At 37.2% G+C, this 18,233-nt stretch overlaps 1 long non-coding RNA gene across 2 annotated transcripts in view; it reads left to right on the top strand.

Moving 5' to 3' along the window:
- Window positions 1-18,233, top strand: part of LOC129659507 (uncharacterized) — a 78,453-nt gene that overhangs the window by 40,922 nt on the left and 19,298 nt on the right. For both annotated transcript variants that reach the window (XR_008718096.1, XR_008718097.1), the window contains exon 5: window positions 14,486-14,588. This is a non-coding gene — a long non-coding RNA (uncharacterized LOC129659507). The remainder of the gene's footprint in view (window positions 1-14,485; window positions 14,589-18,233) is intronic.

The following is an 18,233-nucleotide window of genomic DNA, read 5'->3' as shown; positions in this document are numbered from 1 at the left end:
TGAAAGTAGACATGGGGTTTCTGAGGCCAAGACAGATTACTACTGACGTCAGTAACCTAAGACAAGAGACTCTGAGTCTGTAACTCTGGAATGTCTCCATGACCCCAGTTTCATCATCCTTCTGAAATGTAAACGATACATCAGGGGAGACCAATCTTTTACTATCTCTTCAGTCTTTTTTTTTTTTAAGTTTTAAGCCTTGTCCTTTAACCCAGGTCTTAGTAAATTTTCCCAGAAAGCTCTAACTGTACAGAAGTTCAAAAATACTCCCTGACAGTGATAGAGTAAGTGCTCAATAAACTTATTTGTCAAACATTGAATAATTTAAAAGAATAAATTCAACTGAGTGATCTCAACTGTAGTGGGGGCTTTAGTGGTGGGATGTAGGAAAAGGTAGGAATCATCTGGGGCAAGTTTTTCCTCAACAATATACTTCCCACCCCCAGTTTCTGACCTGTTCCTGTGACTGTCATATTCCTTAATCATATTTGATTTTTTGTGGTCAAAAGGTGAGATCCCGGACACAACCTGCCCTCTGTGAAGCCTTCCTACTAAAGTCAGTAAATGGAACTGTGTGTCTTGACACCTGATCCAAGGCTGCTCTGTCAGTGTTTAAGTTTGTTCCAAATGATTCTTCTAGTTTGTATATTTTTACATTCATTTGGTGGGACTTCTTAAAGTGTGCTTCTTTTTTTTTAATTGATAGCTTGTCCCTTTTTTTCAGAGAGAGTGTCAGAGTTGAGACAACTCTGCAGCAAACATACATAAAGTAAAAGAGCATATAAACAAAATCAGAACTAAGAAAAAGGTTAGAAACATTGCTTGATTCAAATTCAGATTTGATTTTTTATTTGAGGTTTAGTCGACAGATACTAATTTCAGGTGTACAACATAATGATTCAATATTTGTATATATTGGGAAGTGATCACATGATTAGATAATGTCTGTCAACATATATATTTATGGATTTTTTTTTCTTGTGATGAAAACTTTTAAGATCGACTCTTAGCAATTTTCAGATATGCAATACAGTATTGTTAACTATGGTTGTCTGCCATACATTCCATCCCCAGGGCTTTTGTAACTGGAAAGTTTGTACCTTTTGACTTCCTTTACCCGTTTTGCCTACTTGTCCACCCCCCCACCTCTGGCAGCCACCAGTCTGTTCTCTGTACTGCGAGCTGGGTGTTTTGTTGTTGTTGTTTTTTTTAGATTCCACATGTAAGTGCAATCACACAGTATTTGTTTTACTCTGTCTCACTTCACTTATTTCACTGCTCACAGTGCCCTCGAGGTCCATCCATGTTGTCAGAAAAGGCAAAATTTCATTCTTTTTTATGACTGAATAATATTACATTGTGTATATATGCTACATTTTCTCTATTTATTTGTCATTGTATACTTAGTTTGTTTTCATGTCTTGGCTGTTGTAAATAATACCGCAGTGAACATAGGAATGTTCACTTTCCAAGTTGGCATTTTCATTTTTTTTTCAGGTAAGTACCCAGGGGTTCTGTTTTATTGTTGCCTGCTGAAAAATGGCAAATATCAACACTTATGTTCATGGTTCTCAACATTTTGAGTCACAGACCCCTTTGATGAAATCTGTGGCTTCTCTTCTGAGAAGAGTGAACACACACACAAACTCAATTTTGATATAATTTCAGGCCCATCCTCCCCCATGGAATCTTTTGTTATTAGAGAAGATGAACTATACCAATTGCTTAAAAAGGAAGAAAATGTTCTTAGTATTTACTAGGTTATAAAAAATTTGTTTCTGTAATAATATATTTCAAACATACAGAAAAACAAATTGAAAGTAAAAATAAATTATCAAATACTATAAGTTTTAAAATATTTGTTTAAATATTATCAGTTTTAAAATATTTTTTTTTAAAGTAATAAAATATCACAGAGAAAATAGAAACTTCCTGTTTAGCATTTTTGGCCCCATTCTCCTTTCTTCCTCCTTACTAGTTTGAAACCTCTGTCTTGAATTTGGTGTTTAATACTCCACACAATAAGAGTATTTTATGCTCTTACTGCCTTTGTATACAACTGTATACATACATATTCATACATATATGTGTATGGGGTTTCCCAGGTGGCTCAATGGGTAAAGAATCTGCCTGTAATGCAGGAGACTCAGGGGATGCGGGTTCAATCTTTGGGTTGGGACGATGCCCTAGAGGAAGGCATAGCAACCTACTCCAGTATTCTTGCCTAGAGAATCCCGTGGGCAGAGGACAGTCGATAGGGTCACAAAGAGTCAGACACGACTGAAGTGACTGAGCATGCATGCATACATACATATATAAATATATATATACACACACACACATATATGTATATAGTATTATTTATATGATTTCAAACATTTTTTTCTTAGTTGTGCTGAAAGACACATGAGATCTTCCCTCTTAAAATTTTAAGTGTGTGGTACATTATTATTAACTCTACATACAGTACCGGGCAGCAGAGCTCTAGAACTTCTTCATCTTGCATGACTGAACCTCTGCACCTACTGAACAGCACCTCCATTTGCCGCTCCCCTCCAGTCTGTGGCAGCCACTCGTCTACTTCCTACTTCTATGAATTTGACTGCTTTAGCTACCTTATTAAGAGAAGGCAATGGCACCACTCCAGTACTCTTGCCTGGAAAATCCCATGGATGGAGGAGCCTGGAGGGCTGCAGTCCATGGGGGTCTCGAGTTAGACACAACTGAGCAACTTCACTTTCACACATCGAAGAAGGAAATGGCAACCTGCTCCAGTGTTCTTGCCTGGAGAATCCCAGGGATGGGGAGCCTGGTGGGCTGCTGTCTGTGGGGTCGCACAGAGTCGGACACGACTGAAGCAACTTAGCAGCAGCAGCAGCAGCTACCTTATTATATAAGTGGAATCATGCACTGTTTGTTTTTCTGTATTTGGCTTATTTCACTTAGTGTAATGTCCTCAAGGTTCATCCATGACACATATGACAGGACTTCCTTCTTTTTATGGCTGAATAATATTCCATTGTATGTTTACAACCCATTTTCTGTATTCATTCACCCACTGATGAATGAATCAGAAGACATTTCCTAAATGAAGACATTTAGATTATTTCCACCTCTTGGCTATTGTGAATAATGTTGCAGTGAACACGGGAGTATAGATATGCCTATGAGATCCCACTTTAAATTCTTTTGAATAAAGCTCCACAGGTGGAACTGTGGAATCATTTGGTAGTTCTGTTTTTAATTTTTTAAGGAGCAGCCGCTACTGTTTTCCATAGCAACTGTACCATTTTACATTCCCAGTGACTGCACACAAGGATTCCAGTTTATACACATACTTACCAGCACTTGTTACTTCTGTTTGTTTTTTTTTTTTTTAATAATGGCCATCCTAACAGGCGTGAGGTGATAATAATCTCATTGTGATTTTGATTTACATTTCCATCATGATAGTAGTGTTGAACATCTTTTCATGTACGTGTTGGCTGTTTATATGTCTTCTTTAAGGAAAAATCTGTTTAAATAGGAGGTTTCTTGATTTTTTTGCTCTTGAGTTGTAGAAGATACTTATAGAGTTGGGATATTAACCACTTATCAGATATATATATATGCAAATGTTTTCTCTTATACTGTGGATTGCCTTTTCAGTCTATTGATTATATCTCTGGCTGTGCCGAAGCTGACATTGTTCTTTGTGTTTCTGCTAAGATTTATTTATCTTTGGTATTTATAGCTGTCCTTGATTCTTTTAAATATGTGTAGTATTTCATGATAAGACTGTACCACCGTATGTTTATCCATTCTCCTGTTAATTCGTGTTTGGGTTGCTTCCAATTTTTTACTGTTACAAAGAGTGCTAACAAACACTTGCAGATACACCTCCTTAAGGCCCTGCCAGTTTCTCTAGTACACATACTCAGGAGTGGAATTGCTTGGTCACAGATACAAGCTTTGCTACCTTTATTAAGTATTGCCAAATTGCTCTCCAGAGTGGCTGAATCTGTTAAAATTTTTTATTACTATATGATATTTTGCCAGCCTGATATAAAATTATATCTCATTGTAGTGTTAATTTTCTTTGTACTAAGTGTGGACACTTTGTGTTTATTTTTCACTCAGATTTCCTTCTAATTGGCTACCCACAATTGTTCTCTGTTGTATCAATTCAATTGTTTATGTTTACTTTTTGATTTTTTAGGAGTTTTTCATGTATTCTGTAAATTAACACTTTGTTGGTTATTAAACTATCTTTTCTCAGTCCATGGCTTGATTTTTTTCATTTGTTTTAAAAGTTTGAATCTTTTATTGTTTAGAATGTTTAAAAAAATTTGACATAGTAATATATATTGGTCTTCTACTTCAATTTTTGCTTTTTGTATCTCATTTTTAAAAGCCCTCATTACAGCAAGGATTTTTTTTTCTAAAAAGTTTTAATTTTTTTTCACATTTATCTCTTTAGTTTGCCTGATGATGTTTTTGTGTGGTGTGAAACATGGGTTTAATTTTACTTCCTTATAGATGGCTTATGTCTTAGCACCACTGTTTGATAGTCCATCCTTTCTCCCCTGATTTGCAGCACTGTCACTGTTAAATATCACATTTCCAAACACACGTTTTTCTATAGGTGTTCTGTGATGTTCATTTGTCTGCACTGTGTAACTTACAATGGTTCAGTATAAAACCTAACATTCTGGAGGCGTGTTGCCTGTGTTCTCCTTCAAGTTTGGCAAGGCTATTTATTCTTAGCTCTATTTTTCTTAAGAATTTTGTGTTCAGTTCAGTTCAGTTCAGTCGCTCAGTCGTGTCCGACACTTTGCAACCCCATGTATCACAGCACGCCAGGCCTCCCTGTCCATCACCAGCTCCCGGAGTTCACTCAGACTCATGTCCATCGAGTCGGTGATGCCATCTAGCCATCTCGTCCTCTGTCATCCCCTTCTCCTCCTGCCCCCAATCCCTCCCAGCATCAGAGTCTTTTCCAATGAGTCAACTCTTCGCATGAGTGGCCAAAGTACTGGAGTTTCAGCTTTAGCATCATTCCTTCCAAAGAAATCCCAGGGCTGATCTCCTTCAGAATGGACTGGTTGGATCTCCTTGCAGTCCAAGGGACTCTCAAGAGTCTTCTCCAACACCACAGTTCAAAAGCATCAATTTTTTGGCGCTCAACCTTCTTCACAGTCCAACTCTCACATCCATACATGACCACAGGAAGGACCAACTTATCCATGAAAGACCTTGTAGAGAGTTTTATTAGAATCATAGTGAAATTCCACTCAATTTAAGAATATTAATTAGGTCTTTGTCTATAAACATGGTATATTTTTTTATTTACTCAACACTGATTTCCTCCTATGCACCTGATAACTTTCTTGTTAGTTTCATTACTGGAAATTTATTATTAGAAAGCTTGTATCTTTTAGTTGCCTTCTTTCTTTTTCTCTTTCTTTCTTTCTGTTCTTTTCCCTCCTTACCTTTCCTTGTTCCTTTCTTATTGAAGTATAGTTGCATAATATTATATTTGTTTCACTTGCACAATGTAATGATTTTTATTTTTGTATATATTACAAATTCACCACCACAGTAAGTTCAGGTGACATCTGTTGCCATATCTAATGACACAGTTTTTTTGTTTATGATGAGAACTTTGAAGATCCATTCTCTTAGTTACTTTCAAATATGCAGTACAGTATTAGTGTCTCTAGTCACCAGGCTGTATGTTACATCCCCATGACTATTTGTACCCTGAGACCCCCTTCCTCATTTTACTCCCCCCCACCCCCTACCTCAGGCAGCTGCTACAAGTCTTTTTACTATATGAACTATTTTTTTTTTATTAAGTTGACATTTTAAATGGTAGCTTTTCCTAGTTAAATTACCAAGTTATGTTCTGTGACTTCTAGGAATTATATTAGTTTTTGTATATTAACCTTATATCTAGCAACATTAATGATTTTGTTTTTATATTACTTTCAATATCTTGTCTTCATAAGTACCTGTATAAATTATCACTTAGAGAAATTTTTATCATTTCATTTAAAATTTTATATCTCATTTTGATTTCTTCTGTTACATTGATTAGGACCACTGTGCCTTGAACAGAAGTTATGGTTGTAGTCTTCTTGGTCTAATTTCCTGGCTTTTAAAGGAAATCCTTACAGTATTTAATCATTAATATGATTTTGTTACAGGTTTTTGAAAGAAGCTAAGGAAGTTCTTTTTTATTCTTGATATGCTAGGATTATTATTTTTTTAATCATGAAGGTGGGTAAAGAATTAACAGAGCCATTCTCATTCTCTCAGGACAAAAGTAACCCTGGATGAACTTTCTATTCAGTTCCTCTGAATTATGATAAAAATGGAAGGTTAACCGTGTTACTAGGCAACATTGCTAATGGTGAAAATGACCTTTATTGGTGAATGTGTTTGGTCTGGGAGGAACTATATGTGAGCTCTGAATTCTTGATTAGAAGCACTAACTTTGAGCTTCCCTGGGAGGGGCACTTTTTAGCGATGGGTATGAAATTCATGGGGACCTGGAGGCTGTGGCTAAGATCCTTTTTGAGGTATTCGTTTCTGTTTGAGACAGAAGGCTTCTAAGTCACTGTGACCCTGTGATTCTCATTTCCTTGCATCTGAACTGTCATCTGAATGCCCAAGAGAATAGCTTCTTGTTTGGCCATGTGAACTTCTGGGATGACTCTTCCCATGAAGACAAACACCTGAAGCTTCCCTGCTGGCATGCTGTGCTTTCTTCTTATGCTTTCTGAGTAGATGGCTGCTATATGTGGCTTTTGGTAATTGGGTAGCTCAGAATGTGTAGCTGAAAGTCTCTCATAGTGCACAGTGCATCCAAGCGAAATACAGAAGTAAGTGTTTACTGAGACTGATTTGAGTTTATAACTCTCACTTATAACTGTCAATTTCTAGTTTTTAGCCACTGGAAAACTCATATTCACATTGCTGCTGCTGCTGCTAAGTTGCTTCAGTCATGTCCAACTCTGTGCGACCCCATAGACGGCAGCCCACCAGGCTCCCCCGTCCCTGGGATTCTCCAGGCAAGAACACTGGAGTGGTTTGCCATTTCCTTCTCCAATGCATGAAAGTGAAAAGTGAAAGTGAAGTCACTCAGTCGTGTCTGACTCTCAGCGACCCCATGGACTGCAGCCCACCAAGCTTCTCCATCCATGGGATTTTCCAGGCAAGAGTACTGGAGTGGGTTGCCATTGCCTTCTCCATATTCACATTGACTATATTAATATTATAAATTTGAACTTATATATAATATACCATTTACTTTTTTTTAATATATTAGGTTTGGTGTATGTTTGTCAACTCAAATGGTTTTGCTACTAAAACAAGTTTGATAACTAATGTTTTAGACCTGTATGGTCCCGTGGGTAGATATTTGCCTTATAGTTATTAAAATAAAAATTAAATAAAAAATTTTTAAATTTAAAATTAAAAGTAATTAAAAATTCAGTTTCTTGGTTGTCTTAGTCAACCCACTCCAGTGTTCTTGCCTGGAGAATCCCAGGGATGGGGGAGCCTGGTGGCTGCCGTCTATGGGGTCACACAGAGTCGGACACGACTGAAGTGACTTAGCAGCAGCAGTAGCTACTGTATTGGACAGTATAGATTTAGAATATCTAGAATATCGTCACAGAAAGTTGTATTAGACAGACTCTCTAGGTTTTCTGTCTTTTTTATTCATCCAGATAATCTTAAGAGCTTTATGTTTTTACTGTATGTTGTATGCTCTAAGAAACTGCTAGATGAGCCTGTCAGGGATGGTATTAAAGACCCCAGTGTATTATTGTATAGTGATCTGCTAGAGAAATATTTCTCAGATTTGCATACCAGGGCAAATTCTGTTTCTCCTGAGACATATCATTGCATCATGGCTAGTGTGCATTTTACAATTGATTGACTCTCTCTTTTTGCTATATCAGTCAGATAGTGTAAGTACAAACTTATGGCCTACATAAATCATCCTTTTTTTCTCTTGTTGGAATGTTCATATTTGTAAGATATAATTTTGCTATAATGTCTGCCTTTTTATAGGTTATAAATGCTTTGAGAAAAGAATATAAAAATTATAATAAATACTTATTTATTGGATGGATACTTTTATCACTTATTACTTTATTGACTTATTACTGAACCTCAGTGTTGAAAAGAAGTGAAGGAACTAGAAACAGTTCTTGGCTGATTATGGTTACAGAACGCATACCTGTAATCTGGACTATTTTACAAATGAAGTGACTTCAAGCATACACCTGTCATAAACCTAATTTAATTGACTTTTCTAAAATGTTTTTATTTTTCAAAATAATGTTTGAGAGCTCTCTTACTAAAATGCTTTGTAAAAATTTCAGACTTTTTAGTTTTGCTAGGGAGGTTCAACCAAGAACCTATTTGAGTATTCAAACTGGTTAACCGGGTTTAAATGGAGGATAGAATGCTGTTTTGTTTCTCTGTGGAATCTTCTGTATTTTTTATATAACAGAGAGTTTAATTCTGGGCGTTTGTGCCTTCTCAGTGTATTTTCTCTGTTTTTTGAATTTTATTCTGGGATGTATAAGCATGTCAAACATTATATATGTCTTTTATGTTTTCCATTTAGCAACTTTCATTGCTTCTGCAAACACTTAAAGCAGCTTATACATTTCAGGCCAAAAGGTAAAGTAAATTTATAAAAAAGTAAAACCAATCTCAACTAAAAGAAGTTGAAGGATTAAGTATTCCCATCTGTCAGTGGTGAGAGATTTGGGCAATATCTTTGATTTCACATTTTCTAGTTGCTCAAGTAAGAAAAAGAAACAGAATTATATCGTTTTCATGTCCTGACAACCGGAAGCATATAAACAGCTGCAGAAACCAAACATTTCCTGGAACTAAACTTGAGCAGAAATTTATCACGTGAATCTTTGTTTAAAGAACCTTGTGAAAAATATCTTCAACCACAGTTATATAAAAGACCCAGGAGTGCAGCTCACGTGGACTGGGCTCCCCAGAGCCTGAGGAGGCCGCGGGAACCTGGCCTGGGAGGTGCGTGCACCATAGGGGTGGGGCGGGGGCTCTGGGAGCCAGGAATCCAGCTCCTCTGCTGTGAAAATGCCACTGGGGCAGGGGCTTCGGGCACCGTGGTGGTCAACAGCACCGTTCAGTTGTTTGCTTCTCTAAATATTCAGTGTTGTCAGTGTGGCTTTTGTATTGGTGCTGATTTTATTCTGTTCATCCTCAAGTTCTGTGACAGTACTTTCAGTAGAGATAGTTTATTTTATAGATTAATGTGAAGCTTTTAAGCTTTAAAGGATGAAAGTAGCATTTTTCAAGGAATTTCAAGAGCTGGATTTGTCCAGCTCAGAAGTCTAGTTCACTAAAGAGTCAAGGACAACTTTGAAATCTTTTTTTTCCCCCAAGGAGCTTATGCTCATTAGTATAAGTTTTCATAACAGAATAATTTAAGAGACAGTTTCCATGTAGAGAAATAAGTAAAGGCCAAATATAACAAACTATTCATCTTTTCCATGAAAAACTTCAGTAGTCATAATAGTGTAGTTTCTTTAAAGAATGTTTGTATCCCTTAGACCTGCTAGGGTGAATCAACTGAAAAAACTTTTAAACACTTAAGCCTGTCGTACAGGTGTAAGTTGACTTCTACAGGTTTATCAGATAAAACAGTTTTAATTATTAGCTACTCATTTTGGTAAAAATTGACCAAGCACTCCTTAAAGTTGAGTCACTAATTGCTGACGCTTACTCCTTGGAAGGAAAGTTATGACCAACCTAGATAGTATATTGAAAAGCAGAGATATTACTTTGCCAACAAAGGTCCGTCTGGTCAAGGCTATGGTTTTTCCAGTGGTCATGTATGGATGTGAGAGTTGGACTGTGAAGTAAGCTGAGCGCCGAAGAACTGATGCTTTTGGACTGTGGTGTTGGAGAAAACTCTTGCGAGTCCCCTGGACTGCAAGGAGATCCAACCAGTCCATTCTAAAGGAGATCAGTCCTGGGTGTTCTTTGGAAGGACTGATGCTGAGGCTGAAACTCTTAATACTTTGGCCATGTCATGCAAAGAGTTGACTCATTGGAAAAGACTCTGATGCTGGGAGGGATTGGGGGGCAGGAGGAGAAGGGGACAAAGTAGATAAAGAGTCTGCCTGCAACGCGGGAGACCCCGATTCGATTCCTGGGACAGGAAGATCCGCTGGAGAAGGGATAGGCTACCCACTCCAGTATTCTTGAGCTTCCCTTGTGACTCAGTTGGTAAAGAATCTGCCTGCAATGCGGGAGACCTGGGTTCGATCCCTGGGTTAGGAAGATCCCCTGGAGAAGGGAAAGGCTACCCACTTCCAGTATTCTGGCCTGGAGAATTCCATGGACAGTCCATGGGGTCGCAAAGAGTCAGACACGACTGAGCAACTTTCACTCACTGGGGTGGGGAGGGGATTAAAGTCTGGTGATATGTAGCTATCATACAAGACTATGATAAGGATTGCATATGATGAGGAGGATGAAATACCTGTACATAGTAAGTACTTAGTATATGTTAGTTTATCATCCTCTCATGATACTGATGATGGCCATACATATACTGGGTCATATTAATATATGTGTTTTTAAGCATGTTGGTATCTATCCTGATTTTAGCAGTGTTGCTTTATAGTGATACTTAAGAAAAACAAGAATGACATATGTAGAAAGTGTATAGCTTCTCATTAAATTATAGGTTGTTGATAGTTGAAAGAACTGCAAACGCTTTTGAACTTTTTGGTGAAACGAGATAAGGTCTAACAGTGATTGAGAGTAGAATGATTGTATCAGTATTCAGCTTGCTCCAGGTTTCTCTGTGAATTTAAATTGTCACATGAAGATACTGCACTGATAAAATATTCTTATGTAGAGTCTGCTAAGAACCAAGAGGAAGCGTGGAGTCCTGGGTTGAAAATGGAAGTGTGTGTGGGCTGGTACAGCCTGTAGGAGTCATGAAACTGTTGGAAGACAGGCTTACTCATGAAAAAGACCTTGGAAACAGTTGGCTATAGGCTGAGAAATGCCTTTGGAAGAGTTATAGCGTTAATAGATATATTCAAGAAGTTGAAAGAAGAACCTTGAAAAAGAAAGCAGCCATAGCTGGACTCTCAGTCACTATTCTTCCTGCTATTCAGGATAGTCTAAGCCTCTGCATGTCTGCAGGGTCACCTGACAAATAGAGCAGCAAGTAGGGTAACAGTGAGAGCTCCAGAGCCACTGTCAAGACAGTGCTCACAGCAAAGCATCAATAACTAAGCATGTACCGCCACGAAGGAGGAAGTGGCTGGGTAGTGTCAGTAGAAGTTGAGGGAATTGGTGTTGAGATTGAGGCCCAGATGTCATATTTTAAAATGTTCTGCTTAACTTTTAAAGTTAGTAATATTCATATAATATAGGAAGCTAAAATTTCAGTGGGAAATATGCCATCAATGATGAAATTATATTAAGAGTTTGTGTGCAAGTTACTGTGCAAAATTGAATTATAACTGCATGGTCCATGCTCTCTTAAGAGCCTGCTGTTAAGAACCGTAGAGTCTGAAGATTTAGTTGAATTGCCTACCCATGGTCCTGTTTTCAAACTTTTTAAAAATTCGATAAATGTTTACTGGAGACCTGTTATGTCCCTGGCATTTTCGTGCCACCAGAGGGATATAGTATCGATCAAAACAAAAAATATTTCCCCTAAGAACCTGAAATTCTCCAGGGGGAAGAGTAAAAAGAAAAATGACTTTTACTCTGAGAAAGGAGACAGTTGCTGGGTTTTAAGGAGTGGCATGATCTGATTTTGTTTTATCTATATGACTCTGGCCTTTTGTTTTGAGAATAGTGTGTGGTGAGGCAAGGAAAGAATCAGCTGGGAGCTTCTTGTGATAATCAGATGGGGATGATAAAGGCTTGGATGGCAGTAGTGGGTCGTGGTGGAGATAGGGAGAAATAGGCAGAATTTAGGTATGTTTTTAAGGAAGAGCCAATGGGATTTACTGATGGATTGGAAATGGGATGTTAAGGAAAGAGAAAAGGCAAAGATGACTTGGAGGGTTGAATTGTCATTTACTAACATGGGAAAGCCCGTAGGAGCATCAGCCTTGGGGAGAACATGAACAGCTTTGTCATGGGGTGATGTTAAATGTGAAGTGTCTGGTAGACATCTGTGGGAGATGTCAAAGAGGCAGCTGAAAATACAAGCCTTGAATTCTTGTAGGTGGTATTTAAAGTGATGAGAGACCCATTGAGATGACCTAGGGGAGGGAATACGGATAGAAGAGAAATCTGAGAACCGAGGGCCTTGGGTCACTCTAGCATTAAGAGACTGAGACAATGCGAAGTCTAAGAAGAAATGGCCAATGAAGCAGGAGGAGGGTCAGTAGTATGGTGTCCTGGAAACCAAGCAAGAAAGTGTCTAAAGAAAGAGAGGATCTTCTCTCTGGGGATAGCAATGGTATCTGCTCAAAGGTGACTGTGATGAACTTGTTTAAATGGATTAGAGAATTCATTAAAGTACCTGCCTCAGTACCTAGCTGCTGGGTAGTTCAAGGTGGAAGTCATTGGTGACAACAAGAATAGTTTCAGGACAAAAGCCTGATTGGAGTGGGCTCAAATAAGAAGAGGAGGAGAGAATTGGAGACAGCAGAAATAGTCAGCCCTTCTGGGTATTCCTGTGAAATTGCATTAGAATAATGGGGAATTAATTCATGGAAACGTGGGGTCAGAAGAAAGGGGTGTGTGTATGTGTCTGTGTGTCTGTCTGTCTCTCTCTCAGGTTGGAAGAAAGTATAGACTGTGCACTGATGAAAATAATCCTATATAGAGGAGGAAATTGATGGTGTAGTTGGATTTAGGATAATGAATTGTGTTGGTCATAGATAACAGGTTAGCTGAAATAACTAGATTGTCCTTTGTCCCTATACCCCTCTGCTTTTCAGTCTTTCATTCATTCATTCATCAAACATTTTCTGAAGGTTAACCAAGTGCCAGGGATCAAACTGGGTCTGGGTAAAGAACAGTGATTAGGAGGTGAGTCAAACGAACAGTCTACAACCTCTGGTGATGTTTTTACCACCCGGTGGAGGTAGGCCCCCTAAAAACACAAATATAGATTGCAGTGAATGCCTCATAGGAAAAGTATGGACTCCTTTTGAGAGAAAAAGAGAGGATGTCTTGGTGTACTCTGGATTGGGTAAGATTAGAAGGCATCTCAGATAGGAAAGATGGAACGACAAGTAAAGATGGACCAAGAAGAAAAGCATTCCAAGCAGAGGGAGCAGAGCGTGTAAAGGCCTGGGGCAGGGCAGAACTTGGTGCTTCCAGGGACCTGAGAGGTCGCCAGAGCTGCCTAAGAGACAGAAAGGAAGCAGATTGTGCTGGGCTTTGGGGGCCTTTTAAGCTTTGAGGTTATATCCTAGTAGCAATGGGAAGCCATTGAAAAGCTTTTAGATGGTAAGTTACATGTTAAGTTTGCACTGAGGTGGGGGGGTGGGGTGGGGAATCCACCTGAGCTGCACTGTCATGGTGAATGGATTGGAGGGGGCAAGAGTGGGAAAAAAGAGCTCCAATTTAGGCAGAAAGATAGTATCTATAAAATAGGCTGAGATTTTACAATTTTGTTATTAAAAAATAGAACTGAGAATATCCTCTGCTTAGCAGAATTTGCCTTAAAGCTTATCAGGTTTCTCAGCACCTGTGAAAAGAACATTTTCTTGTTAAAAATAACATTAATGGAGAAGAGTCAGATGAAGATGTCAGTGATTTCAGCTTACTTAAAATAAAACTTAAAAAAATACTGTGGTAACTTGGTGAAAATTTTCAAATAATAAGCTTTTTTCCAAACATGTTTTCCAGAAAAAATATCAATGACACAATACCAGAGACAGACTCTTTAAGAAAATGGATTGAAGTACATGAATATACACCAAGAATAATTAGTCTACTTATGATATTTTGTGTCCATATAATATAAAGAACCTTAAATCTTTTGCTTTAATGAATGTACATTATTTTTTATTTTTTATGAAAAAATAATATCATAAAAACAGTTTATTGATTTAAAAAATTTCAAAAGTTTCCTTTTTCATTTTCATAAGTATCTTAGTTTTAGGATAAATTATGTGATTAGAGATAGGTCTCTAATCTCTCCAGTTGAAGAGTCAGACTGGTGAAAAAACCATCACATTACAGTACAGGATGCATATTTTATTGTTCTAATTTAGGCTTCCTCCCAAAGAGATTTCTTAAAACAGAAGAGCAGTTATAATACCAAGTATTGCTGTGTCAGGTCACCCACAACTCCAGGACCGTGAATTAACTTGTTGTGAGCCCTCACTTTAAAAAAAAAAAAAGAAGAAAAGAAACAGAAGTTACTCCCTATCTAGACAAGCCACTCCAGAGAGTTCTATCTTGGTTGTAGCTTGAGTTTTCTTACTCACACTGGCATTTTATTTATGCTTTTCAGGGTAAAGAGAGTTTGGGACATTTTACCATCTGGAGTTTCTCTGTGCCTTGCTGATGATCTGAGCTCAAACCTGCCAGATAAGAAAACCTCCTGTAACATCTGAGTAAGTAGATGCTGTATCTGCTTTAATTTATTGCCTAAAAAAAGAAAATGTTTTAACATTTAGGTTTTAAATTATCAGGCATTTTAATTGGATTCTTTAAATTTTGTTGTCGAATAATGATGGCAATTATTACAGTTCCAGTAAGTGAATATTTTTAAATACTGGGATTCTGGAAGAAATTAATCCCCTGATAATAAAAAAATTAATGAAAACATTTTCTATATATAATTAAGAATCATATTAAGGACCTAACTGTATATATTAAAATTTTAAGAGCTTATTAAATTTTTCCTTAGTGTTTTATTTCAGCTTTTTACTATGAATGCAAAAATATTGGTAAGACAACTGTTATGAATTTCTTAAATGCAACTATATCTGTACAAAAATTGTATTTTAGCAGGAAATGTATTTTGGCTAACTTGAAATAAATGCTTATTTGTTTCTTGAAAATAGAATTTTAAAAGTTCTTTCTATTTGAAAATAATGTTTTTTTCCCCCTTATAATATAGATAAGATTACAAAATCTCTCTGGATTTGACTTTGTTTCTTAATTAAAGAGACTAGAAAAGAAGGGCATTCATTCTTTCCAATCAGAATTTCTCTGTGAAATTTAGAGTTGAGCCAGTTTGATATAAACTGTTTGTCAGAATGAAAGCTACTGGTTCTCTTGTTATATTCATTGAATCTGTTTGACAAAGCTAGGAAATTATGAGGTTGTACCAGGACCTTATTTTGGAATGCTCAGGTGAATACAGTGAATAAATGTACAAGATACTTCCCTACTGTAACAGGGTTATTTAACTTGGGTCTATATCTGACCTGTCCGATATGGTAGCCAGTGGCCACATGGAGCTGTTGACATTTGAAATGTGGCTGGTCCCAAATGAGATGTGCTGTGCATAAAATAGACACCAAAGTTCAAAGACTTGGTGTGAAAAAAAAAAGACTGAAAAGATTTTATTAGTAATTTTTGTACAAATCACATGTTTAAATGATAATATTTTGGATATATTGGATGGAACAAAACATTAAAATTAATTTCACTTGTTTTCTTTTACTTATTTTTAATGTAGCTGCTAGACAATTATAACTTACTTGTGGCTTACATTATATTTCCAATAGATAGAACTGGCCTGTATATAGTCAACATGCTTAGTCATCCATTAATCAGCATTCTTTTAGCTTTGAACCTTCTGGGCTGTGTATGGATCAATTAATACAAATCTGCATTGTTTTAAGAATATGATTCTTTGATTCATCAAGTATTTGCTGAGTACCTGCTATGTGCCAGACAGTCTTCTAGGTACTGGTGTTACAGTATGAAAAAACAAAACTTCCTGCCTTCATGGTGTTAGCATTCCATTAGTGAAACCAGAATGAAAACATAAATAAGTAAAATATATAATGTATTTGAAGGTAATAGATGCTTTGGAAGAAATGCAAGGGAAGGGTTCAGTTGTAAACAAGAGTGTTCAGGGAAGGCCTCACTAGATAGGCACTATTTGAATAAAGACCCAAAGAAGGTGAGAGAAAGAGCCCTGTAGATATTTGGGGGAGGAGTGTTCTAGGCAGAGGGAGTAGCAGATGCTAAGACCTTGAGGCAGGAGTGTGTCTTGCCTGTTGAAATGGTAGGAGGCGAGATGACTGATTGGAGTGGAGTGAGTGACACAGAGAGAGGGAGATGAACAGTGACACATGTGAGCAGCAGTTATTGTGTGTGCAGGCACACAGGTAATCCCTAGGGAACCAGGTCAGAAAACAAACAAGAATTACAAAGTTTAAAAACAAAGCAAAGACATCAAAAGCTACACTTCATGGGGGGAGATAGAGTCTACTGCTTAAGTTTAAGCAGCTTACTAAAAGAACCATCAACCCTTAGAAATCTGAGACTGTCAGCTGAAAACCAGATGAATAAAATTCAGTACATCCATGTAACAGAATAATACTATTGAGCAGTAAAAATGAACAAAGAGCTGATACATGCTACAACATGTGTGAACCTTGAAAACATGCTAAGTGAAAGAAGACAGTCACAAAAGGTCACATATTGTATGATGCTGTTTATATGATACTCCAAGAAAACACAAGTCCATTCGTAGTAGCATCCAAAAGACCAAAATGCTTTGGAATAAATTTAACAAGAGAACTGTAAGTCCTGCATATTTAAAACTACAGACTTTTGTTGAGAGAAATTGAAGTATCCCTCAGTAAGTCGGCATATATACTGTGTTTATAGGTTGGAGGATTCAGTATTGGTGATGTGGCAGTCTTCTCCAGATTGATCTGGAGGTTCAACAAAGTCATTGCCAAAGTCTCAGACAGACTTTTTGTAGAAATGTATTTATAGAAGTTGGCAAACAAATTCTAAAATCTATCGGAAATGGAGAAGATCTAGAACAGTCAGTGTAACTTTAAAAAAAGAAGAAAGTTGGAAAACTTAAACTGCCTCTTTTCAAAAGTTACCATAAAGCTATAGTAATAAAAACAGTGTAGTATTTACATATGGATGAACATATAGATCAGTGGAACAAAATATCCAGAAATAAGATACATATGTGGTCAGTTGCTTTTCAACAAACGTACTAAGGTAATCGAATAGGGAGAGCATAGTCTCTTCAACAAATACTAACATTTGGATTTCCGCATGAAGTAAAATGTACCTTGACTTTTACCTTACAACATACACAAAAATCAACTTAAAGTGGATCATAGACCCCCATGTAAAGAAGTAAATGTAGCTTCTTTTATACTTCATGCTTTTTATATCCTACTGACTAAATCTTTGTCTAACTCAAGACACAGAGTTAGTCATTAGGATATAAAAATCATGAAGTATAAAAGAAACAACGGTAAATTGGATTTCATCACAATAAAAGTTTTGCTCTTCAGAAGACACCACTCTTAAGAAAATGAAAAGTCAAGCCACATACTAGGGAAAAATATTCACAAAACATAAGTCTGATAAAGGATTAGTATGTAGGAAAAGGGGGCTTTCCTGGTAGCTCAGCTGGTAAAGAATCCACCCTCATTGCAGGAAACCTCAGTTCAATTCCTGGGTTGGAAAGATTCCCTAGAAAAGGGATAGGCTTACCCACTCCAGTATTCTTGGGCTTCCCTGGTGGCTCAGACAGTAAAGAATCCGCCTGCAGTGTGGAGACCTAGGTTCGATCCCTGGGTTGGGAAGATCCCCTGGAGACAGTGGAGCCTGTCCGTGGTGTCACAAACAGTCGGATACAACTGAGCAACTAAGCACAGCACATGTAGGAAAAAAATAAAGAACTCTTAAAATTCAGTCAAAAGACAGCAATCCGATTTAAATATGTACAAAAATTTGAAGAGACATTTCACCAGAAAGATACATGAATGGCACATAAACATATGAAAAGCGTTTCAACATCATTAGTCATGAGGGACATGCAAATTAAAGCCTTAATGAGATATTGCTGCACACCCACTATAATGACTAAAATTTAAAAAAAACCTGACAGTCCCTGCATTGGCAAGGATGTAGGTAAGCCAGAATCTTTACATGCTGCTGGTGGTAATATAAAATGGTACAACCATGTTCAAAAGCAGTTTGGCAGTTTCTTTAAAAGTTCAGCATACACTTAACATGTGACCAGCAATTCCATTCTTATAGATATG

Source organism: Bubalus kerabau, chromosome 8, assembly GCF_029407905.1.
Source record: "Bubalus kerabau isolate K-KA32 ecotype Philippines breed swamp buffalo chromosome 8, PCC_UOA_SB_1v2, whole genome shotgun sequence".
Classification (NCBI taxonomy): domain Eukaryota; kingdom Metazoa; phylum Chordata; class Mammalia; order Artiodactyla; family Bovidae; genus Bubalus; species Bubalus kerabau.
Note: the sequence above shows the minus strand (reverse complement) of the source record. Positions and strands in the feature narration are given on the sequence as shown.